We start from the raw sequence: 20543 nt of genomic DNA on the forward strand, positions 1-20543 counted from the left end.
AATTTTTCCACTGAATTTGTTTAACAAAATTACAAAGTTTGTATTGTGATATTACAAAACAAACGTTCAATATATATTTACTAAAAATGCAACCGATGTTTTATAATTTTTCAAAACTATGTTGAATTGAATGCGTAGTAAATTTGGGTTTCAGTATTTTAAAATTACAAATCAATTTTTACCGAATTTGCTTAACAAATTCACAAATTTTGTGTTGTAATAATAGAAAACAAACTCCCATCAAATGTTTACAAAAAAGCAACAAATTTTTTGTAATTTTCTGAAACTGTGTTGGACTGAATGCGTAGTAAATTTGCAATGTAGTTTCTTGAAATTACAAATCAACTTTTTCGAAATATGTTTAACAAATTCACAAAGATTGTGTTGTATTAATACAAAACAATTGTCCACAAAATGTTTACCAAAAAAACAACAAATATATTGTAATTTTTTAAAACAAAGTTCAATTGATTTCGGTAGTAAATTTACAATGCAGCTTCTTGAAATTGAAAATCATTTTCTACCAAATTTGCTTCACAAAAATACAAAGTTTGTATTGTAATATAACAATACAAACGTCACGTGTAAGTTTACTGAAAATTCAAAAATGTTTTGTAATTTTTCTAAATTGAGTTGAAATAAATCGTGTAGTGAATTTACAAAATGTGATTCTATTATTCAAAAAATGTTATGCGTTAAAACTTCCAAAGCATTTTCTGTAAAATCAGTATAGAAATTTTTAACAGTGTAGCTAACGCAAAAGTGTTATGTATTTTCGTAGCAAAATGTCTACCAGTTGAAGCTGTTGAGTATAATTAGTTTGTTGGTGAGAGGCATAAAAGTTGAAAGTGTTTCGCATGTTCCGCGATTTTCTGTTATCGAGAAAGATGGATCAAAGAATTGCATAAACATTGTTGTGAAAAATGGAATTGAGTGCTAACACCTGAAATGTTGCCAGTGGCATACGGTGATTGTACTCTGAGTCAGAAAACGTAAGTAAACTCGTTATTTGAGAATCGTTTAATGAACCAAAACCAGTCGTAACAAATGAAAAACTTAGTGGAAATTAGGCAATATTTATATTTTCTCTGTCCTATATTTATTGGATTTTTAATCTATTCCTGATGAGATAAATAATGAAAAAATGTTTTGAAGAGAAAACGAAAAGTTTTGCATCAATATGAATGGAAAACCTACAATCTACAATTCTACAATCGACGATATTATACCTATATTGAAAAACATTTTCCTTTTTCGAATACTTTTATTGAGAACAGAGATAAAGCAGGAAAAAAGATGGGAATCTGGAGAGCAATAGAAACTTATTGAATTTCAGTTTATTGAGCATATGTGGATGATTGCTTCGAGTGGGTCAGACCTATCGAGTATTAGGATAAATCCTTACGGAAATTTCGGATGACGCAGCTGAACAGAAAGTATCATCACCAATCAAATGAAAGGATTTATTTACAGGGAAAATGTTTCATGCACGTCATCAGGAATCTGAGTCACCATTTTTTTTGTCCACTACTGAAGTGGAAAAACTTTTGAAAATAGTTTGTGCGGCCACACAAAAGCCGAAAGCGAAATAAACCGTTGTTATTTGATTAAACTTTTAGGTTCTTGAGACATGCAGATGACGGAAACATTGAAGTGTAATATTTTATGTAGGAAATGACTTACATTTTTGATTCATTTCATTAGTTCGGACTTCCATTGTTTTATATGATATAAAATGAAATTGAACAATTGACAAGATTCGAAACCACAAATGTGCGCCTGGCTCCTGCTGGTGGCTCCGTGCATTTGTATTTCTATATATATAGATAGATAGATAGATAAAGAAGTAATTAATCGGACATGGCACTCAAGAAAATGGCACACCAAAGACACTTGTTTCGGGCTTTTGGCCCATCATCAGTATGGTGCAGCCAATTATAAGGATGGGCAACACTTGATTACCAGAAGAAAGTAGGCAATATACTCAACATTTAACAATAATTGTCTTGAAAAACAAATTATATGAATACTTCATGACATGACAATAAAAAATATATAGAAAAGAATGTCTGTCAAAAGGCAGAGTTCCAATCTAGTCGACAGAAGAGACTTAATTTTCCCACTCAATTAAAAAACGGTTGTAGAGTTACTCTTTAAAGAAGGGTATCTTGATTGTGCCTTCCATATTTATTCTGAAATGTTTCACTACTGCACATGTGAAGATAAGTATATCACCAACTCAAATATAAATGGACAAAATATGTTATGGTATGAAAATTCCTCTATATGAAATGCTTCATTTCAAAAGCTCAGTATTATTCGATACAATTACCTTTCACAACAAATTGCCCCTTCTATTAAAATCAATCCAGATAAATTTAAGTTAAAAATACAGAAAGGTTATTATAGTCGCGAAGAGTTTTTGGTTGACACCTTGGCATAGCGTCATAATATAACTAGGCATCTGCACATTAGTTCGCGAAGCTTCTTTCCAGATTGTGGTGTGTCGGAATATATTCACATTATATTCAAACCGAGAATATGTCGAATATTTCATTTTTCACTTATAAATTCGTTTAGGATATTTGCCATGCTTGAGTATACAGGGTGGGTTATCGAAAACTTGACATGGAGGTTTTGGGAACTAATCTTGCAAATCCGAAAAAACGCCCAGACAGGTCGATTTTTATTAAGAGGGGGACAGTTTTTTTCCCATTTACAGCATCGTCACTTCAACCCCAGAGCAGAGGGGTGAACAACCCTTGGAATTTTAATAGGGAATAAGGGGCGAGTCACACATTGTTTGAAAGATCCTGGAATTCTCTAAACAATGGTGTACATTTTTTAAAATTTGGACGTATTTAAAAGAGTTCTTTCCGATAATTAACTTTTTCAATATTGTTAATAGCAACAAATGATTGTACGCCACTGCTCAGTTGGAATGTATTTGGAACTCTTTCATTTGTCTCTTACGCTATTTTTTTGTTATTTTTTTAGTTCTTCTCTGATGAGAGGACTATAACAATTGAGAAATGGTTGAAAATGCTGTTTCTCTTTCTCATTTTTATGTTGAAAGTGATATGTACATTATTACTAGTAGTGAGTGCCGTAAAGTGTTGCTAAAGAAACAATGGTTTACACAACTGCAGAGATGGTTGAGTTGATTGAAATGTACTATGGAAATAGACGTTGTGCTGCGAGAGCAGCTGAACTGCTCAATCAACAACATGAGAAGAATGTGTCGCGACAGTATGTTTTCGATTTAATCGTAAAATTTTGCGCAACCGGATCTGTAGCAAATAAAAAACGGCAAATCGAACCACCAGTAACAAATGAGGCCATGTTGAGCTTGACCATACTTTGAGTACAAAATACACCCTTACAATATTAAATTAACACAAGAACTTTATGAAGATGATTTCGATCGACGCTTGCAATTTTGCGAGTTGTTTAGTGAACGAGCGGTGGAAATTCCAACAATCAACATTTGCTTCAGTGATGAATGTTTTTTTTTCCTAAATGGCACAGCAATCACCATAATGTCGCTATTGGGCTGATTCAAATCCTCACATTTTTCATGGAGTGCATACTCAACGTTCACAAAAAGTAAATGTGCAGGCTGGAATTTTTGGTTACCGTATTGTTGGCCCATATTATTGAAAATGACCACAATCATCGAGAGGATCTGTTAATATTTCAACGAGATGGGACTGCTCCGCACTGTGCTCTGCCTGTTTGGCAGTATTTAGATCAGACTTTTTCGGATTACTGAATTAGGAAGCGGGGCACTATCGAATGTCCAACACGATCACCAGACCTTTCGCCGGTAGATTTATTTCTGTGGGGTCATTTGAAAAGCAGAATTTACTGTACTCCTCCTGCATCACTCGAAGATTTACGGCAACGAATCACGAATGAATGTCGCCAAATCACTACAGAAATGCTCCACAATGTTCGAAAAGGTTTCCAGCAGAATTTCTATTATTGCATGGAAGCTGGAGGTGTCCATTTTGAGCATATGCTAACATGAGAATAAAGTAAGTAACTTCAACTCTAAATTTAATATGGTTCATCCAAATTGAATGAAATGTACACCGTTGTTAAGAGAATTCCAAGATCTTTCAAACGATGTGCGACTCGCCCCAGTTCCCTATTAAAATTCCAAGGGTTGTTCACCCCTCTGCTCCGGGGTTGAAGTGACGACGCTGTAAATGGGGAAAAAACTGTTCCCCTCCCAAAAAAATCGACCTGTGTGGGCGTTTTTTCGGATTCGCAAGATTAGTACACAAAACCTAAATGTCAAGTTTTCGATGGCCCACCCTATATACCGAAGTCGCGAATAAATTATTGTATCTCTTACAATTTTTTCAAACATAATAAGAAACGTCATACACTATTCCACGCCACAATTAAAGAATAATTACAGTAATTAATTGATTCTTTTCAATATCTGTCGAGGCACTAACTAGGGAGAACTTCGCCACACAGTTTTCTCATACTAGTGAGTGAAGGCTTCATTATTCTGACCTCTCATTCGGAACATCGCAATATACAGTATAATATCGTCAACGAGCAATCCCACTGATTTCTACCTACATTTGCGCACCTGCTGTTGGTCGACTGTTCTCATTTGATCGCTAACTACCCATACAAAAACCTACAAGATGACAGAAAACGATTCACGAAGTCGTTGTTAAATGAACAGTTTATTGGACTTATTCGCATGCAAAGTGAACTAATTATCATAAACTCGAAAGTCGATTTCGCAGTAAAAGGTCGCCCGCGGAATTTGGAAAAGTGGTCTGGCAGGGTAGCCAATCCGGTTATCGAGTGCATCTCGGCGTTGCATGCAATGCATTCACGGCGGGTACAGAGGCCAAGTAATTGCATCATGATGTGTAGGAAAGACCTCCTCAAAGCGCTGGTCCCCTGATGGTGCGTATGAAGTTATAGATCATACTCTACTTATCCTAGATGAAGGTAAGTAATATTACTTAGAAATGCACTGCAATGCACTCCTCAAGCCAAGTGCACTGCTAGATTAGTTCAAATTGCATTATTCAACCGTTTGTTCCGATCCTTAGTGAAGGGACAAATCTATCCGCTATTTTTTCTAACGCGTCTTGGTTCCTTCTGAAATTTCGCACTCGCGTCTTCATCTTTTATATTCCCCCCACCGCCTTGCCGAATTCGGCGCTGCCTCTCACTCTATTACCAGACATTAAACGACATTATAAATAAACAATTCGTTTTGTATTATTATTTAAACTATATACATTGCATTCAGAATATATTTCTGAGCAGGAACGCATGAGAGTTGGTGGGTGTGAAAAAAACTGGTTGTGGTCTAGGCTAGATGCATGGCCTCGCGTGACCGCTGCACCAATGAAATGCATCCGATACCACGGAGCATGCAACAGCATAATGTAGTATGTAAATTATATAATCGTTGTTCGTTTGTTTTATGGACGCTCTGAAATTGATATGGCTTAGTTTCTAGTTCGAAATGGTGCATGTGAAATCTATAGGCGTCATGTTTCGTTAACGCATACAGGGTGTAATTCGACTGACTTGGAAAATTTGAAGCAAGAGAATGGCCCTCAGCGTACGGGTCAGTCGTGTTCATTGACCTGAGGTTGTAAGTTATTTTTGCCGAATCAAATCTGGTCTTGTGTTGTACGTATCAGACTCCAGAAAAACATTCTGTGACCTCTCAGTTTCCGTCCAATTTCGAATAATGGATGCAATACTTTTCCGGAAATGCTTACGAGTTAAGAAAAACGGCAGATTTTTTATGTTTTACCAATTTTAATATTTTCAACATAGTATCATGAACTGAATATATATTTGGGCAGAATATTTAACAGAATAAACACATTCCAAAGCATTTCAATCGACTGTCTCAACATATAAAGTCAATTTTTGTCATCAGATGAGGTTAAGTTAGGTCAAAAGTGAGTGGATTTATTGACCCTCCACCGCAACCCCGAAGGGTTTATTGTGGCTCACACCTATTCACACTCGACCAAATAAACCCAGCTTCTTAACGAAGCCGAATAATTTGTATGATGGTCTTTCAGGTCAGGACCTGATTTGGTCCCCAGCGGGGCTGGCACAAAGTATGTGCTCCGCTGTTTCATCATTTTCAAAACAGAAGCGACACACACTGTCTTCCGACAGTCCGAGTATCTTGATATAATGATTCAGACGACAGTGACTTGTGAGAGGAACTGTTAGACATCGTAGTTCATCGTAGGGTTGAAGCTTGATACTTAACTTAATTATAAACATCGTTTAAGACAAATAAAATACACATTTTAGAAAAGATACCGAATCAAGAATGGTGTTTTCCAAGGATATATATTATTGTCTCCAATACTTTTTCTATTGCACATCGTTGCACATCGCCGATCCTAGTCGTTACTTGAAAGATATAAGCATAGCAAAATACTGGGTGCTGAACTGGATAAAAATATGTTTTGTGGCAGAATCAAGTTTATGAAATAGCTGAGACAACTGTTTAGAATCATTCTTCAAAATGGAAGGATCACTTTTCTCTTTAAGAGAGAGTAGCGAAAGCGACAACATAATGTCAGGGGACACAATTCATGTAGCGGCGTCGATGGTAAGCATATTGACTGTCAAACTGGCCACCAGTATGTCTTGACTTAATACTGAAGAAAATCCTCGGAAATTCGAAACACTATTTCGATCTAAAGAATTGTATACACCTCAGCAAATTTGATGCCTTGAAAAGCTCAGATTGGACCGATATCTTTGTAGAATAAACTTTCATAGACCATTTTGCAAACGAATCTAACATAAATTGTCACTATGTTTCGAAGAGTCTTTAGGAGTTTACTGAAATACGTAACTGTATGGAAAATTATTGGAAACGAAATTTGGAAATTCATCTTTCAAAAATTTTATATCCATACAGTTACATTTATCACCTTGTGTAAGATTTCAATTCCCAATAAACGACTGTTTGGCTTTCACGTATATTTATTTACTTATCGATCAAACAGGATATCCACAGATGTCATTCCCAAGCGACATTTGGGAGTATTAAAAATAACTATATTGAGGTATTCCAAGTTAAGTCTTTGAAAGGTATACTATACAATGACTATTTTGCAGAGAGCAAGCTGGAGGTGGTACAAGTGATCCAATTCCTATTAGTTGATAGTTCACTACTTTATGAAAAAAATCAATATCAGCGTGGTCCCTGCAAGTTGTGAGTGGGTGAAATTCATATTTACTTTAGAGGTAATAGGCATTTAGTACGGAATTATATGTACCCGATGCCATATTGTTTGGAAGTCTGAAAAAACTTTTTTTGCCATAATTTAATTAGAATTATTCAGATATTCAATTAGAATAACTCAGAATCAACATCATCTAGTAGGCAAATGAAACGAAGGACTTCCAGAACAGACCCTCGGAGTATTTTCTAAATAACAACATTGGTAACAGATTTCTGCTCATTTGCCACAGCAACATGGGTTCTGTTGTACAAATATAAAGTTAATGGGAAAGAGAGATTTTGGATTTCTAGTTCTCCATCTTGATACAAAATAAGGGAACTATTCCATAAAAAGGAAAGAGAGATATCAGTTTCAAAAAAAGTAACTCTATACAAAGATGTGTAGATCATGCAAAGAAGTAACAATTTTCTCTATTCAATTTGTATTCCAAACATTCGTTATGGAGCCTGAACCGTTTCGTCATTTGTTATGGAATTAAATGAGATATTATTCACAGGATTCCTACACAATATAATAAATGAAAGGAGTAAAATTTCACTTGCATGGAACACTGTCATACTCACTGGTAGACATCCGATGTTCCGCCGTAAGACACTTGCAATATCAGTTGTTCAATACCAAATCTGGATAACATTATAAAGAGCAATCAATTTCTACAAAGATGTGTAGATCCTGCAAAAAAGTGACTTTCAGACACAAACTGAAAGGAAAAGCCCTCCTAAAACAGCTACTTTTATACTTACCTACTTTTATATAAACACCGTTTAAGATCAACGTGCATTCCAATGCAATATCTAGAGAGTATTAGTTTCAAAAGGGCTTCGATAGAAAAACATTGTTGATGTTTTTCAACGTAATAGTTAATGAACAAATTTGAATATTGTCTCTTCATCATTAAATATCCTACAAACCTTCAACTGGCTATATAACAAATTACCTTCGGGCGAGAAAATTTCCGATCACCCTGAACGGGAAAGAAATCCATATCAATCAAATTTATGATCGAAACTTCGCTCACGTTTTAAAATAGGGTTTTTCGCCCTACGAGGGTTGGAAATGTCTTCTCCGCGGCGAGATCTATATTTATTCTAGACTCAAAGTTACAAACAAGGACCCCTTTGTTGCCGCTCGAGGCATATCCATTACACGCTCCGGAGCGCATACAAAGACTCTTCTTTCGTTTCCGATTTTTATAACTTATAAATCATAATTTCTTCGCTTTCAAGAATGGCTGCATGGCGCTTGCTAGTTATTTAACTACAATTGTTTCTCAATTGAACTTCAACAAAGTGCTGAAAGGACATTAATTTTGTTGGTTCTCTGATGCTGTTCATTAACACAAACAAAACACTAATATTGATTAATCCCAATGGAAAACAGTAACATAGTTGCTTCTATCGTAAACAGAGAATAATATGAAAACTATGTTGGAATCGACCAAGAAAAAAATGTATTGTTCTTCGATCAAAGAATGTCAACTTTCACGGCCTGAGATAACTGCGTGAAAACTATTTTTCGAATTCGAAGTCATGTTACGGTAACGAATAGAAATTGGGAAAGGTTATCGCCGTCGTGTTCAGTTCAGGAAGTGATCGCTATTTGAGTGTTGAAATTCGATATTGGTGCAGTTATAATTACTTGAAATGTTTGTTATCTGTTTGAAATGTGGCGCCCTTAGACAAGTACTAATAGTGATAACGAGCGTGATAACAACGCAATAGCGACGGTGAATGATGCGAAAAAGAGATACCAGTGAATAAGATTTGGATGCATTTGAATATTGAAACACAGAGAGTATATTTCAACGTATATAAAAATCTACATCTCCAGTTTGGTTTCGAGGGAAACAAACTATTACAAGCAACATCAAATTTGACCGAGATTTCTTTTTCAACTGTACGCAAAAGAATCAAAAACAAACCTCATGAACGCAAGACGCCACGTGATACAGGATTACCAAAACCTTTAGATGTTCATCTAATAAAATAATTGAAAAAAACAATATACGACTGTTATAAAAGCAATGAGATTCCTACAATTGAAATCATGAGGAAAAAATTAAATACTTCTGGCCATAAGGTGAGCTGCTGTGACAAAATTTTTCAGAATTGGATAAAGAAACTAGGATTTAGATTTAAAATAGTAAACAAACGTCAAGCAGTTATGGAAAGCAGAAGAATAGTGGAATTGCGTAGCAAATATATAGAATAAATAACTAAAAATAGACAGAAACAACGGCAAATTTTCTATTTGGACGAAACTTGGTATGACACTCGCGACACAGTTATGAAAGGGTGGACTGATGGTTCGTGAAAGTGTGCGCCTAACATGCCTGTAAACAAAGGATCGCGACTAATCATTGTACATTGGAGGGAGTAAAGGATGGGTTCCGAATTCTTTGAAATCATGTGGAAAAAAACTTGAGGACTGCAAAATATATAATCAGAAATTATTAATGAATAAGGAAATCAGTTAGCTCCCTAACTATATTATTATAAGGGAGTTGCTAGAAGGTAGGTTGCACTATATCGTTTATTTGAACTATATCCATTCCCTTTGAAGGGATTTATTTCCTTGAAATGTATTTCAAGTACTTTTAGTGCTTCTCTTGATATCTCAGTACTTTTTCGCCATATTGACTATCTAATAAGTCTAATTGGTCATAATTCTTACCATTTGATACCCAAACATATGTATTATCCTTGACATTAAATCATTTCTATACGGACATGAATGTCGTTTTATTTGACTTATCGATGTACCAATCTATTTTTGGCAATCATAATTTATGTCATACTATCAAGGTGATTTTTGACAATAATTCTAAAATTGAAATGAACTGAATTATTATCGTTTGTTCCGTGTTTATTTTCGTTTGTTCTTCAAGGAACAATACCAAAAAATAATAAATTGTGACAAATGCCATTGACAGTTATGATAGATACCATTGAAAACCAACGAAATATAATAACGAGCCACCACCTCTTTCCTTATATTGAATTTTCTCTGGTGGTCACTGGATTATTTTCATTAATGTCTAATTGGGATTTGAAAAAATGAAAACTGTAACTAAACCACGGGAAAGAGGGAATATATATCAAATATATTCATTATTGATAGATTCGTTTTTAGTACTTTCATTTCCGATCTAGTATTTTTTTCGTTTGTCCACTAGTACTTTTTTGGTAAGGTTGTTGCAACATTGGTTACAAGATCAGTTTGTTCTACTAACGTCCACTTTACTTGTCTATATACATAGATGACAATCAGGGGTTGAAATACAACACGTTTTCCAACAGATCAATCCAGTCGGTGAAGAAACTATAGCTCAATTAACGATATTATTGAAAATGCTTGGCAAATCATTTGTTTCGTGATGAAAATGCTTACACTCATGTTCTATTAGAGAAATACAATTTAGACGTGAGAAGATTTTTGACAATCATATATTAGGCATCCAGAAAAATAAAAAATCAACTTGATATTCAATATATCTCTACAAAAAAGTACAATTCCTTAATAGTAGGCAATAAATTCACAGAAATATTATTGCAACTTTGTTGTCAAGATTGGATTCTATATATTTTATCATATTTTCTTATTATCTATATAGTATGATCTCCGTACGCCATTGCAAGAGACAAATACAGGTAAACACATCAGTCATTTCCGAAAATTTAGTGCCTACTCTTTTGGAACTATATATAATACTCGAAATATATCAGTGAATAATTGCATCCTTACATCTACATTTTCGCAAAAACGATATCAGATAAAATAATCATTTTGAAATAGTGATTGATTATTGAGCCGTGTTAGGGCCATGACTACCCCTTTTATTCAAGTAGTACGCCACTGTTCCGACTGCGAGACACCTAATCCGAAAATATTGAAAGAATTCATTCTCCACAACATTGTAGGGTGTTCACAGTCTAATTTGTTACCATAATGATCTCAGCTAAGCTAAGAACCAGAAAGAAGACATAACATGTTCAGTCAGAAGGGGTTATGGACTGAAACAAACATGGGAATACAATAAATTATCGCTTTTAACACACATGGTTTTAATTATTCCTGTTCTTAGAGCGACCCAATTGAGACAACAAAGGCGGTTTCGATTTTCTTCAACAACAAATTAGATTAGAGGTTATTAACTTAACTCTGTTACATTTCACTCCTTTGATCATAATTAAGCGTTAAAAATGTCAGGATTTGCAGAGAAAATGGATTTAACATTGTAATCAATCCTTTAGGAGTTATACTCCAAACAACGTCACCCAAAATATTTTGTAAATGTCTGGAAATATTCATCTCTCCCAACTACATATACAGTAGGTTCTGGTGATTCAATATCCAGCGTGGTATTAGCCGGAGAAGTATTTTCGGCAAACGTCTACCAGAACCTACTGTACGTGATATGAAGACAAAACCAGAAAGACACACACACTTCTAGTTTTTTATTAACAGTCACATTCAGATGGCAGCTGGTTTCAAGTAAAAAAAGCTCCGCCTGTTTTTTGCAACACACGCATTCAAAAATTACAGTATAATAATAATAATAATACCGCAGTCGCGGTGTCACACGGTACAGGGCCTGCCACAAGGCGCCCGAGACCCTAATGCACTTGCTATCAACACGTCCAGCATATGCGGTCTCGGCCTATATCCATCGACATAACGCGGCCCTTACAGTGCTATATTTATCATCTACGGCACTCTTACGGTATTGACGAGACACCGGTGTTGCCCTACGCTTCGGGAGATATTGAATCCGTTGTGGGACATGAGAAGTACTGAATTTATTGGAACTATTCATTCCCTACCCTCAGGCTCATACAAGCTGATAAGCCTGATGTAGTCCTTCTCGGCCACCAGAGCAAAACGATATTTGTCGTGGAGTTTTCAGCTCCTGGCGGATTTGTCCCGCCAGGAGCTGTCCTCTTCCGAAAAGAGGAGGAAAAACGGATGAAATATCGAGATTTTCTCTCCGAACTCTATCGAGACTCTATCGAGACCACTCTGTCAAGATGGTTGTTCTGATTATTGGAGTCCTTGATGGAATGATACCCTCTCTACTCCAGAATCTTAAAATCATACCGGCTTGCTACACTAAGGCAGAAATCTTAGCCAAACAGATACAGAAGGCTGTCATTCTTGGCTCACTGCACTTGCTCAGGGCACATGATTATCGGACCCAATGATCACTCACCCCACGGTGTGGGGAGTGGTCATAGGTTGATAATGCTGGCGCGCCCTGCCGAATGTATCGGGGCTTCGGGGGATAGGGCCAGACCAGCACAAACTACGATTGAAAAAATTATAATAATAGGCTGTTCGTTTCAGATACATAAAACCAATTATAGGAAAAATACATTGGAGAAATATCAATATCGATTACATTGAAAATTATAAAAAATCATAGAGCAGTAACAAAAATGATCAATTCACCTAACTAGCATATAAAAATATACGTCAGTGAATTATTATCAACACAACATACACAAGTCTCTACGATACGATTAATTGAATATTGAACATTGGACTATGATATATGGATTGAACATAAACATTGGTCCTGAATTTCAAATCATTGTTGAACTCATTGGGACCCATCTAGAGAATCCAAACATTTATATAATTTTTGTATATTTTATGTTTTCTTTTCACGTATCTAACCAATCATTAGGCACGCGTGAACATATTTTGTATATAATAGTCTAGAAGTATGAAGCCAACAGTATTTTCCCGAATAATTAGGTTTTCTGTAAACGTTCTTCTTCAATTCCAAAAAATCCAATGAGAAGAACATTTTTGATATGTGACTTTATTTTGTATACCATTTTTTTTAACGACGGATATAAAACTACTTCTGTGTAAATCGTTAGTAATGTATATTTTTAATTTTGCCGATTGCGTTTACGGTCCTAATATGTATCAAAAGTCGTGTTCAAAAGTACAAAAGGTTCAAAATTCTTCCGTAAATTTATATATGGTGGATGGTTGGATATGAAGAAGAGAAGACTTTTTCATGCTGCTTGTTGGTTTCACAAAATTAAAACTACCAAAAAAACCGTCCTAATTGCATCGTAAAATCACATTTCGCTCTGATATTCATAATGTAAATGTAAGATTCAAGTTCAAAACTGAATTTTTCAAAGTTGTTTTTCACATCAAATATGAACCATATGCAACTCTTTACCTCTGGAGCTTAAATGTCTATTGTTCACAAAATTCGAATTGAAATACAAGAAATATCTTTTTGACCAATCTTTACTTTTTTTTTTTCTTTGCTCTTTTTTCTTTACAAACTTGAAACATTCCTTAAAGGAAGGATGTGTAATGATACTAATACTTCGATAAGGTTGATAAGGTAAAAATCTTTCAATTTTCAGTTCATTTTAATTGTTCAATTTTCAATTTTTCGCTAAATTATTATTTTATTCTATTGTGATTTCATTTCAGGGTTTTTGGCTCAACATAATTGTTATTTTCAACAATTCATTATGATTTTCGATTTTATTTGTTCTTGAACATTCTGAGGTATATATAACCAGGATATATGAAAAAAAAATTACTGTAAAATTATTATTCACGTATGAGCGAATATTTTTCATACAATTTTCATATCGCTTGAATTCCTGAGAATCATAAAGAAATATTATACGGAAACCTCATATCCTCGAGGAAATAAGCCCGCTTTATATTTTTCTCAGATTGAAGTCTAATATTCCTGCGTTTTCCACTAAAATTCTGAATTACAGCAGTGAACGGATGTGCTTTCATAAGGTTTAATGAAATGTAAAGCGCTTGTAGCAGCAAACTCGACTATTTTACGAGAGAAAGGATTGGCGAACGGAAAGAAGAATTGTCCTTTAGGGAGATTCCGGCGAGAATCGTCCTCGTACTTTAATATCGGCTCCGGTGTGGCTCGGCATTTTGACAAAGGAGTTTGAGATCCGGAAAATATGAAAAGAAACCGCCACAATATTATACTGAAAAATATTTTTCTCGAGCAAGAACCCTTTCGGCATTTTTAGAACATCTTTCCCTTTGATCGCGTGAAAATGCTTATAGGTTTCGAAAAAGTTAAAGTTTTGATTTTCTTCAAATCATGAAGATAATTAAGATTCTGGATAGAGATAATAGTGTACAACATGAAACATTATTCCAAAAATGGAGTTCTGAATATGTGGACCTCAAAGTAGACTCTAATCAGGAGTGGTAAGTTCATGACTGTGGATGCTACCAAATGAAACTATTTCGAATTGATCCAGACAGTGCCATTCCTAACCTCAATATTTTTCCTATATGAGTACTTGTATGCATGTCCTTTGTTTAAAACATAATCGCATGTGATCTGTGGCTCCAAAGTTCGTGCTTTGAGTCGCACGAACTTTGTAGGCTTTGTAGGCCACCTACATTAATTTTTCTAGTGTGAGGTGTAAGTATTAGTAATTAAAGTAAAAAATAATCAAAATCGAAAATATCTCAGAGGAAAACGTCGAAGATGTATGATTTTACACAAAATTATACAAGGAAAGAATATGCAACTCTCTCGAATGGACTGTATGAGTGGACTGTAATAGTCCACTCATTCTTAACTTGTAATGATACTTGAGTTCATCAAGTTTCTCAACATAAAACAGTGGCAATTATCTCATCATGGCAATGGTACGTATATTGATACAGTGCATTTCTTCGATGTCCCCTCATTTTATTTTTTGAACGGGTCAACTAAAAAAAAATTTGAAATTTGTAATAATGAAATTAATGTATGAATACTTTATTTTGAAGTGAAATTGACAGATGAAACTTTCAAGATGGCGACTGGGGGCCATCTGGAAAAAAAACTGAATGGAAAGGGGGTCTTGAGACACATCATTTTGAAGCTCCTGACGAATACTTCACAATCCTAGAATATGAAGTCAATATCTTCACCTACTACAAAATGGGGAACATTTAATAATTTCCTGAAGACAAAACACATTAATATTGATATTTCTAGAAATATTCCCTTTTATCTGCCATATGGCAATTCCTACAACCGGATAAGGTTTGTAAAGTTATTTTTCGTTTATAAAAGCGACATAACATGTCAGTACGACAATAAACATCATTGTTCAGTTAGAATATTCTCATTAAGTTTTTGGTTTTACTAGTAGGAACGTATTCCATTTATACCGTTTGTACTTGTATTTACGTTATGTTTGAACATGAATAAATGGTTATTACATACATATTTCTCGTGCACCAAGGGGTCAATCAAAAAGTGTGGAATCCTATAGATTTAAAATTTTTGCTTTCGAGCATATGCAATGCGTAATAATTTGTAATATGTAATAATTTGAGATAAAATCGACCTACAGTCTTGGAGTTTAATCAAATTATTACGCTCTCGAATCAATTGCTTGATGAAATAAAGTTTGCTTGTATAATTTATGGATTTTTAATCAAGTTACAACCAATTTCATAACCTATCATTTGTTTAAGCAAAATTTCTAAAATTACGCACTCAAAATATAAACCTTGATCATTTGGAAAATTAGAAAACCATTGTTAAATAATTACTGGAGGCCAATAAGCTTGTTGAATTGAATAATATAACTGAGGTTGAATTGGGGGCACCGTACCATAATACGAAAAATAACATTTCCAAGGAGATATTCTTATATAGACTTCTATCATGCTTTTGATGAATAACCATGGTTACCTTTGGAACATTATGAATATACTGAAGGTTAATAATGAAATTATACATATTGTAAAGAAAAGTTATACAATACTGGTGTAATGCATCAGAGTAGTTCCATATGATTTCCTTCGGTATTTCATTTGAACCAATTTTAATATGGCTTTTCACCTGATGGTTTCAAAACGGAAAACGAAGTACCATAATATCTGCGTGCATAAACGCCGTCACTATTTTTTATCATGACTGATTGATTGAGTATAATTATTATTCTATCTAAATTAAAGAATGATTCATAGCCGACACCTTTTCATTTTATGGACTTGTTAACTACAAATGAAGTCTTATGTCATTTCCAAGGTTTATATAATTTAAGTACGTTGAAGCAAATGAAATTTGCGGGGTTTCACTGCATTCGCTGTATATTTTAAAACCACCCCTTTCCATCTATAGTCGTTAAGTCATTTTCATCATTCATATAAGAATTTTACCAGGCCTCCAACATTCTTCTTGAAACGCTAATGCTAATCAAATTGGCGTTAGCAGAAAGTGAAATATAATGCAAGTATTACTGATTATGCCACCTTGTTTGATGACTTCTGGTTTTATGGAGTATGGAACACACTTTGGGAGTGTAATATTTCATTTATATATAAGTCTTCAGTTATAAATCAATTCAAAGTATTTTTGAATATTGATTCTATCTACTCTATATTACGATTTTTTGTTTTTCTAGTGTAGAAAACATGACCAGATTAATTGTTTTTTTTCGAATTTTTCAAAATTCAAATAGTGCGAAAGGAATGTTTTGCCAAAATTGATCAAATATTAAGAAAACATAATACAAAGGCATACCTAGATGTTGTTTGATCATTTTTGGCGTTTAAGGAAAATTTTCAACGTCAGTCCCTCTTTTGAAAATTGTTGAATACATTTTTCTCACACATCGTTCTACATATTATTATCGCACAACCTTGATGTTGAAAGTATACTTCAAAACTTGAAGAGTAATGAATGTTATATTGAAATCAAGTGAGAGTGAAACACATAAACTAAGTTTGTAGCATTTTTATTTCTAATAGATTGTCAATTTTTGAACCTTTTAGTTTACATTGTTTCGAGAATATTTTCAATGATTTGTTTCCCTTCCTCCTCAATATTTGATTTTGAATTTCATCTTTCCGTTATAGTTTGTTTTTTCAATTCATTTTTCATCCATGTAATTTTAAACTTCATTATCAACTTATGTCACTAAACTTGTAAAGTACTGATATGGAAAAAAAGTTTTACACAAAGAGATTGATTTCAGAAAAACCTTCAATTATATTTTCTTAACAACCTTATATTTTGACATCATATTTTTCAATTCTGTACCCACCTATTCTTTTTTCCTACCTCAAGGTTTCTCCTCTGCATCTACTTTTAACACAATAATTATCCCAACATTTGCCATTTTACAATTTTTTTTCAACACAAAACAAGAAACAGCAATTGAAAGAAAGCGAAAAATATGAAAAAATACACATGCATTTCCTGTTGTCTCCGAATATCTTCGATTTTTCTTCGCCATCCACTCCGTCTGGACTTCATTAAAATCTGTTTTATCGCCAACAAAGCACCACTCACAATTCAGTTATTCTTGTCATACTCGAGAACAATACTTTCGATACCGACCATGAAACCACGATTTCTGTATTCATCCAGCAGAGAACGTTATAAATCCGTGATATATGCCAGGCGTGTCCACTTTATTGTTATATAGATGTGTCGCTTACACGGGAAAGCTTTTGGACGCCAGGGAGCGGAAAAACTTTGAACACTTACCAGTGAAAAGCCTCGGGCTGGTTCCTGATTTTCCGATAATATTGGCAGTTTAATTGCCTTCTTTCCTAGAGGTCAAACTTTACATCATTATCACAGCATGATATTTGATTGGATTGGTTGAAAGGAGTATTACCACAAGTTTTTTGTCTATATTTTCAATGATTGGCCTTGCCTATATTTCAAAAATAGAAGACCGATGCATTCAAAATGACTATGAGCTGAATACATTAAGCCAGGGGCAGTTGGAAACAACGCGCATAAATAAAATATCAAATATAATTGCTAACGCATTGCTGATAATACATTTCTTAGCAACTTACCACCTACCAATAATTATTGGACCGTTGCAAAGTAGTGTTTTCCGTCATAAACCTTTTCACAACTTCATGGTAAACTTTTTATTACCGGCTAGAACTGCCTTCACTTAAAAAATTGAGTAAGTATTCAGTTTCTATCATACTTGTTTCTTTAGTCAAGATGTTTTCTTTAGTTAGATGAATATGTTCAATTAATTGAGGAGGGGACAATTGAAACATGTTTCAATTGTATTGTAGCATATATTATTAATAATTTCAATAATTTCAATTATCCCCCTACCTGTTTCAAATTTCCCAGGAATAGAGAGACAATTGAAACAATCAGTTGATGTTTTTCTAATAATATTTTTGACCATTTTGGCCATCTTATGGTAATCTTATGGAACCACCATTTCAACAATTTTTGTAGCCGTTCAGGACTAGGTAACCTTCAAGTATTTTAGCAGAGTATTTATCTCTTATCACTCATCAGTTGGACAACTTTGGTTGTTCAGTGATTGCTCCGACTCTTCTCAGTTGTTTTTGACAAGAGTAGTTAGAGCATCAAGCATCGAAGTGGTGCTGGTACTTGGTACTGAGTCATAATCACCGATTCCGGTGATTATGACACTGCGTAATGTAAGATTGAATTGGAACCGCTGGCGTAGGTGGAATCTAAAGAAGATATTTTCTCCATCTCTTGAATAAGCCAACTTGGTTGGTGAAATGCGCATCGGGAAGAGTATTACATTTCTGGTGCTTGTTTTAGATGAACTGCGTAGCACCAAAATGAACGATTTTGTAGGAGACACCAAAAAAGTTTTGGGTTGTCGTTGAATAGTTCAGTGTTGATTGTTATATTATATAGTTGGTGTTTGTGGAACTTTGTTTTATTCAAGAATTTTGGCATAATTTGTCCACAGTAACATTTAGATTTCCGCGATTTCCTTCTGAACATGAACACATCTTTGGAATTGTGAAATTTATCCACTCCGTAGGTGACTTTTCTCTCAACGGGATAGACAACTAGTCTACAACCTTCTGTATCGATTTGTAATGTCGGGGTTTGGTAAAAATCAATCCTCAAGGCGTTGAAAGGAAAGCTAGACCTCAAGGGGATGGAAAGAGAGCTAGACCTCTGCCTTTAGTAAGATACTTGAGGTCATCTATACCTGGGTTTTTTGTGAACCTACCTTTAAAGGAGGAAAATGGATAAATAATCTCTCATGCGACCTGGCACCATTACGAGCCAAGCCCATCTTTGATTTGCTCGAATACATTCCTATTCCAAATATACTGTGTATACTACTTCATATTTCTTGTGAAGAAATAGACGTGTATATACCTCAATTCGCATTGTTTCCAAAATTTCATTGATGATAACCTGGTTGATATTCATTGTGAAAAAAACTGTGTACCACTATTTTCTCTGAGTTCAAAAATCAAACATACAACATTTTAGATGCTTAATTTTTTTAGTGTTTATTTTTCGTTGTATGCCAGATGCAATAAAACTAAACTTCAAAACTTTTTGTTTTCTCAGATTTTCTCAAAACAGTAACTGACTTGAAACTAGAAGTGAAACTGAAGTCTGATTTTAATTAATCTCAGACAAAAAATATTGGGCACCCTATTTTATGAAAAAAATCGAGGAATCATCCCCTGAAAATAAAGTCATCACGTACGATAAACCTTGTATACTATTTTTTTGTTGCAACAAAGTATAGAAGTTAAAAAAATTAAATATTGAACAAATTTTTCCTCCTTATTATTTTTAAAATTTTCGTTTGGTGGATACAATAATTATAGACCATTATACATCCATTCCACCGCTTGGTTTGGTACGTTGATGGCTATATAAGAACAAGCAAGTTTTTAATTATAATGCTGCAACTGCAATATCTATAAATTGTTAGTGGGTTTGGCATATAGTGGCTTATCAAAGAAATTGAGGAATTTAATATTCCCTGAAGCACTCAAGCTTGTTATGCCAAGTCTGGTGCAGAATAAGATTTAATCGTAAAATATAGTGATTCTCCTGCAGATCGGCCAACTATATAAGTGCCTTTCCCCCGTCGACTTCAAATACGTTCTGCCTGAATTTTATACTCTAGCTGTTCGTTTTAAAGCTTTTGTGTAGCGGTCCACAATAAATTCAAAAAACCTTATCATAGGATGACTTTCGAAATTATATTACAACGTAGAATATATGAGATATCTTGAAAGCATTTTGTATGATGGAGTAGAACCCAATAAAATCAATCCGAAGCTTCGTAGCTGCGCTCTCAAAATTGTCTCCCTATATCCTGATTGGTTCACCATTTCGAAGATCAAACAAATTCAATTGAAATTAGAAGAAGCCTTAGAAAACCTGAATTTGTTTTTTTGTAGTCAAATAACCCTCGAAAAAAATCGAGAAATGAACCAAACATTGATACCATGCAAATTCATGGAAAAGTTTTAATG

This window comes from Leptinotarsa decemlineata, unplaced genomic scaffold, assembly GCF_025532065.1.
Source record: "Leptinotarsa decemlineata unplaced genomic scaffold, Ldec_3_MD MMD2_tig00000026_RagTag_RagTag, whole genome shotgun sequence".
Taxonomy (NCBI): domain Eukaryota; kingdom Metazoa; phylum Arthropoda; class Insecta; order Coleoptera; family Chrysomelidae; genus Leptinotarsa; species Leptinotarsa decemlineata.